This window comes from Triticum aestivum, chromosome 3B (assembly GCF_018294505.1).
Source record: "Triticum aestivum cultivar Chinese Spring chromosome 3B, IWGSC CS RefSeq v2.1, whole genome shotgun sequence".
Taxonomy (NCBI): domain Eukaryota; kingdom Viridiplantae; phylum Streptophyta; class Magnoliopsida; order Poales; family Poaceae; genus Triticum; species Triticum aestivum.
In genome coordinates, this window is record NC_057801.1 from 499,133,512 (window position 1) to 499,140,016 (window position 6,505).

Consider the following 6,505-nt stretch of genomic DNA (forward strand, 5'->3'; position numbering starts at 1 on the left):
GGGAGGCAGGATCCGGCGGCACGGCTGACGGTTGTTTGGGCGGCTGGAGCAAGAATACCAGAGTTTGAAGAAGCACTATGGTCTTGGATGGACATCGTACGGTCACTAGAGCTAGAATCGTTCATATTGACTAAGTTGACAAAGCCCTCCATCCCCGTCATCTTAGTAGGCCCAGAAGTCAGCTTCCCACAATGGTGGGTCCCAGCTAATAGGGGGAGTATTCATTTTTTTGTGCGTAATAAGGAGGCACTTCCTTGTGTGCGAAGATATAGATGGTGGGTCCAAGCTGACAGCGGGGGGAACATGTTTTTCAAGAAATACAGAGGCCCTTCCGGTGGGTCCCAGCTATCAGGTGGAGGAATCATTATTTTGGAGTAATAAGGAGGCATTTCCTTGTGTGGACCCCTACTGTCAGCCTCTTTTGATGGCTGTTGTTTGTTGATCATGTTAACCTCGCCGCGCCGAGAGCACAAACGTGATGGACGAAGGCGAGGCCCAGGAAGGGAATGACCCAAAGCCGGCGAAGCCACCGCAATGGATGCCCACGCTGACGGGTGTAAGAGCGCTGACTAGTCGGCTGTGGGGTGAGACTGACGTCGTCGGGAAATAACAGGATGTGCGGGTGTGTAGAGGGATGGCCTAGCGATAGCACAACCGGCCACGGCATGAGGGAGTAGACAGTCCCGCTTGCGCTGGTTTGGGCGGCTAGAGCAGGAAGATCAGAGATTGAAGAAGCACAACAGCCGTTGGATGGACACCCAACAGTCACTGCTCTGTGTTGACTAAGTTGACAAAGCCTTGCGTACGCGTCAGAAAAAAATTAGGACTGCGTCATCGTCAACCTAGTAGGCCTAGAAGTCAGCCTCCAAATCTGTGGAAAACAACATACAACCCATTAGCCATTATTTTCAATAATTTACAGCCCATTTGCTAATTCTTAAGGATATTTGAAGCCAATATTCTTTTTATTAGCATTACAGACCATATATTCTTGGCACTGCTAAAAGATTCAACGAAAATTTTCATATTTCGGTGAGGTCCGAACTCTTTTAATCATGAAATTTCGAGTCGCGTTAAAAATATTTTTTAAAAAATTATATCAAAATAAAATTCAAAAGACAATTCTCTGCAAAAAATGAATGAAATTTAAAATCTTAACTAGCAAGATGCCCGTGCGTTGCACGGAACATGAAGATGCATTTGTATGAGTAGTTTATCTTGTGGGAGAAAAGACGATCTTTTAATGTAATTTCCAGTTGGCTTTGGTTTTTATAAGAGTAGAGAGTAGAGAAATCCAGAAAAAAAGATATTTTAATGTAATTGCTGGTTGACTTTGATTTAAAAATTTACAGCCCATTTCTTACAACTTATAGCTCATTTTCTGGGGAAGCCCATTTCTTACTACTTTACATCCCTCCCTCCTCGTCTTGAAAGATTTGCTACCCAGCAGGGCTGAGAAATGCAAGTAGGCCTTGGTTTTGGTGTTCTCCAAAAAAAAAAGAACTGGGCAAGCCATTTTCAGAAAGAAAAAAGATATCAACTGGGCTCGTCATGTGCTTAAATAAAAGCGTAAGCGTGGGCTAGACGGGCCATAGCCCCCGCACAGTGCGCAGTTGAGCTCCGTCTCAGAAATTAAAAAAACAACTGGGCGAGCTGCTGGGTCCTTGGTGTTATCTGCTTGTTGTGTAATTTTAACAAATACGCTGCCACGCCGGCCTATGCATCACCGGTGTGAGATGAGACGTCGATGACTTGTCCTGTCACAGATGCCGCCGTTGGTGGACTCTGTGACAGCCTGGATTTTGCCTTCTCTCTTTTTCCGGACTTGGTTTTGCCTTTGCCTTGGATTTGGATTTTTGGAATCAATTCAAATGGACTTATCACTTGGGCATGCCCTTGACTTTCACCCAAGTGACCTATCTACTTCTCATTCAATCTTATTTCTCTGAAAAATCCTCAAAATAATCAAATGAATATTTTTCACAAAAGGAAAATATTCATTTTCTCCTCTGAAACTCATTTCAGAAACTTGTGCTCCAAAGCAACCCCCATTTTTATTGCTCCTAAAATTCTGAAATAATTCCAAATATTCCTTAAACCATGGCCCACCTTCCCAAGCAAAAATATTGCATGACTTTTTGTAATATTTTTGCTACAGAAAATAATTTCTTTTCTGGTCCAAAATTGCACTTTGTACAACAAGTGTATTTTTCCTTGATCCTTTGGCCCTGAATTTTCTTGAGCCTCTTCACCCTCCTAAGTAAACCTTAACCCCCAGCCCTAATGGCCATCTAGAAGCCATCCAAACATAGCAGCCAAGTTTCTGTCCAGAAACTTGCCAAGATGGTTGAGTCACATCTGGTCGGCCTGGCATTGAGTCCTCAACTTCCCTAGACCCTTCATTGCATGGACTATAGCCCAGGTTTGGCAGATTGTCGGCCTCGTTTTTACCATGCCAGGGTGGTGACCGCGTGTGCACACAGGGTCTGGCAGGTGCTCGACACGCTATGAGTAGCGCCAATGCCTCTGTTCGGTGCGTGCTCGAGCCAGAGCTCCCCGATGATTGTCGCGCCGCGCCACCAGCCTCGACTCATCACCTTTGACCTCTCCCTGGCATTCGCCTACGCTGGAGACGCGGCAGCGAGTACGGGCACGTCGTGGCCAAAAGCCATAGTGCGCTTGTGCCCTTGTCTTCTTCTCCCTCTGCCTCCTGTGCTCGTCCGTGAGCGTGGACAGCTCCCACCTACACACTGAGCCCTTGCCCCCTCCCTCTGGTGCCTTTCGTCGCTGTTCGCCGGTCTCCAGAGAACTCCGGCGCGCCACGTACCCCTCCCTCTCGCTCCAGCTATATATAGAGCCATTCCCTCTGCCTCGAAGACTCACACCGCACCACACAACCACCACGACCGCGTAGAGGAGCCGTAGCCCGGTCGGGCAGGCCTCTGGCGGTCGACGTCGACCAGAGATCCCCGGCGATCCCCGCAGCCCAACCACCCCGCTCTAGAGCCCCTCTAGCTTAATCAACCTCTCAGTCGCATCGTTGGGGATCCTCTGGGGTCACCTGGACGCAGCTGAGCCCCCGGAGTCACCCCTCGTCGTCGTCTTCTTCCTCTCTGGCAAGCCCCGTCCGCCATCGCCGCTTGCGATCTTGATTGCGAGCCCGACCATTCCCCGGAAAGCTACGGGTACGAGCAGGTGCGCCACGACCCCTTCTCCACGTCTATCCCTTAGGTTTTGCCCAAAACCCAGTCCTCGCTGGCGTAGACTCCGGCGGAGCGCTGCCGCGCTCTGTTTCCCCTCTCCCCCTCTCTCTCCTGACCGGTGGGGCCCTGTGTTAACCTCACCACTCGCACCCAAAGTGGTACGAGTGGAGGCGTATCCTGGCTTTACGCCATCAACGTCACCCCCTAGGTTTTCTGATTTATTCAACATAATTCAAATATTTGACCACAACTTTGACCAGTGATAACTCCTAGCCCCTAAGTCCAAATGAGTTGATTCTTTTTGCATTGAGTTTGTTTTAGAAAGCTCTAGCAGCACACCAGAATGTGTAATTTTCCTTGCTGTCTAGAATTTCTGGTGATTTTCAGAATGGTTTTTGATATTTTGTTTTGTGGTTTTTAAATATTTTCAGAAGAAGGAACTTGCCTTGAAGACAACCAGGAGGAGTGTGATCCTCCTCTGCACTAAGGCAAGCCACACCAGCATTTGGATGGTGTCATTTAAATATCTATGATTGTTTCTACATAAATATGAGTTCTTATATGCATTTAAAAATTGGTTAAAAATATATGGTTGCTTGCTAGTTACTTTGTCATGCATGAAATGCTTGTTTAAGTTACTGATTGAATGCATGTACTAGTTTGGTCTAGTAGAATAAAATTTTGCCTTAGTTATAGTGTTATGATAAATAATGATAGTTCTTTTGTTAAGTGATATCTTCATGTAAATTATGAGTTAATAAAAATATTGCATGATAATAAAAATGAGGTAGAACCAGTAAAGTTTAATCATGAGTAGTGTAAGAAAGTTATGTTGATAAGTTTGATCCGTACATGGGAGTTGCATGCTTTGCATGTCGTTTAGTTGCATGATCATGGCATCGTATGACTTGGTAGTTTAAATTTTTATTCAAGTTAAACCTGTTAATAAGTCCACTTGAATATGACGTTGATCAAGTCATGGTGCCACTAAATTGGGTTTTTCTTACTGCGACCACATTTACCTTGTGGGAGGTCTTGATTCGATCCCTTGTTGTGCCTCTCGCCGGTGCCTCCAGGGAAGGAAGGTTATGGGCGTGCATACCATGGCCCGGTAAGCAGACATAGCCTTGTGTGCCCATTTGTTTTTATGGTACCTTGTCCCCGTTTGGGACCGTTTTGCCACGACGGTGGTTGTTGGTGTCTGGTAGACACGGGGCCACCCAGGACATATCCCTGAGAGGGAGTTTGTCGGAGTGGCTGGGAGAGTGTCATGACAAGGGGAGGGTTTTGTCGGAATGCCGTTGGTCCACCTGAATGGGAGAGTGAGGCCTTGGATTCCATGGTGTGGGTAAAGTGCGCTACCTCTGCAGAGTGTATCAAATCTATCGATAGCCGCGTCCTCGATTATGGGCACAACTCGGGAGTAAGTCACACCATGGATCAACTTCTATAATTAATCTAGCACGCTAAATAACTGTTGATGGCAGTGATGATTCTGGAGATCATGAGCTGATCATGAGTGATTGGTTTCAGTTGTGACCCGGGTATGACCACCGTTTGGTTATGAGGTAATCCGTTTGGTAAGCGAGTCCGTGGGACTCGGTGCACATGTTGGTTTCACCGCATTAGTAGCATTACTTGCATTGCATTAACCTGATTAATTGTCATGATATTGTTTGTCATTATGCTTATGTTTGTCGTGAGCTTGCAAGTACATTCAGTGTACTGACCTGGCGTGTCATGCCAGTTTTCAGGCAAGTCATTTTGCATCGGAGAGCTTCCCACGTCAAGGCCGTGTCCACGTCGGTGTCCCTGTGCTATGGAGTTCCACTTCGTCATTCTTCCGCCGCCGCGTACTTCATGTAATCGAGGCCCCTTTATGTTCATTAAATAATGTACATACTGTTCAGCCACATCATGTGTGCCGCTTGGCCTCTTATCTCGATGTAATATCAGACCCGTGTAATCCACTAGCATCAATAAAGCGGTTATTTTTGTACCATGTTGTTGTGTGTTGCCAGAAGACTTGATCTCTGGGCTGGCAATGCAAGGTAAATCGGTTGCTCTGAGCAGGGGTGCCACAACACTTGGTATCAGAGTCGTGCTGATTGTAGGACACGCTAGACCGTTAGTGTGTTAGAGGAACAACGAATAGTTTCGTCTAAGTGCCGGTAGTAATAGAAATTGGTTGTTGCATTGCATGCATGGTTATCTGTTGTTATTACTAACCGTATGATGGTTGTGGGTGTAGATGGCTCCAGTTCCGATCGTGTACCATCCTGAGCCAGCTCCGTACACATCATCGCACCTGCTTCAGAACATGTGGCGACGACTCTATCCAGAGGGTGCTGATCCAGAGTATATGGTGTATCGGGAGCATCTGGCTGGAGCATTGCATGAGTACTATGCTGAGGTCACTCTACACCACAGTTCCCCTTCCGGCACTTACACCCGTTCTACTAAGGGTGGTCTTGCTTCTACACCGTCTCAGGCGGTCCAGTTTGCTACAATCGAGGCTCTTGTAGACTTGCGCTACAACGAGGTTCGCATGCACACCCACCCAGGTTTCTTTTACTACCCATCTCTGCACGAGAATGGGCATATCCGCTTTCCTTTGATTAATTCAGCGTGCGATCGTCTTACTAGCCACCTTTCCCGTTGTACCACTGCCAGTTATCTCTTGAACTACGAGTTAGCTCGGGAGCTAACTCGCGCCTGGATAGCTCTCGCCGCTGCTCGTAATAGGAACCCTCTCCCTACTGTCAGTTTCACTCCATACATTCCTCCAGCCTCTGCCACCACTCAGAGTACCACTACCCCTTTGGCAGTAACCCCTTGCAGTGCTCCTGCTGCATGGGCTTCCCTTGTTGCTACTCCTGCAGCTCCTATGCTTAGATCCCATCCCGCACCTGCCCTTGAGGGAGAGTCCTTGAGGCAGCGTCGTCGCGTCTCTCTTAACCCAGAGGTCACCACTATCAGTTTAGGATCTGGGTCCGTCTCAGGAGAGGAGCCCACAGTAGCACCATCCGAGCAGTAGATCGCTAGAGTATCTCCGTCGGCATGAGTATGATTTATGGATGTAGACGCACGTGTTATGATGCTTAGTTTCATGTATGAGGGTAGTGACCCTGTCATCATGTTTAACTTTCATTTTGAGTCTATGTATAATTATGTTGGAACTCTCTTTTATTCGCCTTGGTTTCTTTCACTGTTTTCTTCTTGTTTTGTCACTGGCTTTCCTCCCATTTTTGGATATTTATCATCGCGGTTGCTTTGCATTGGGAAAATGAATAATAGGATGC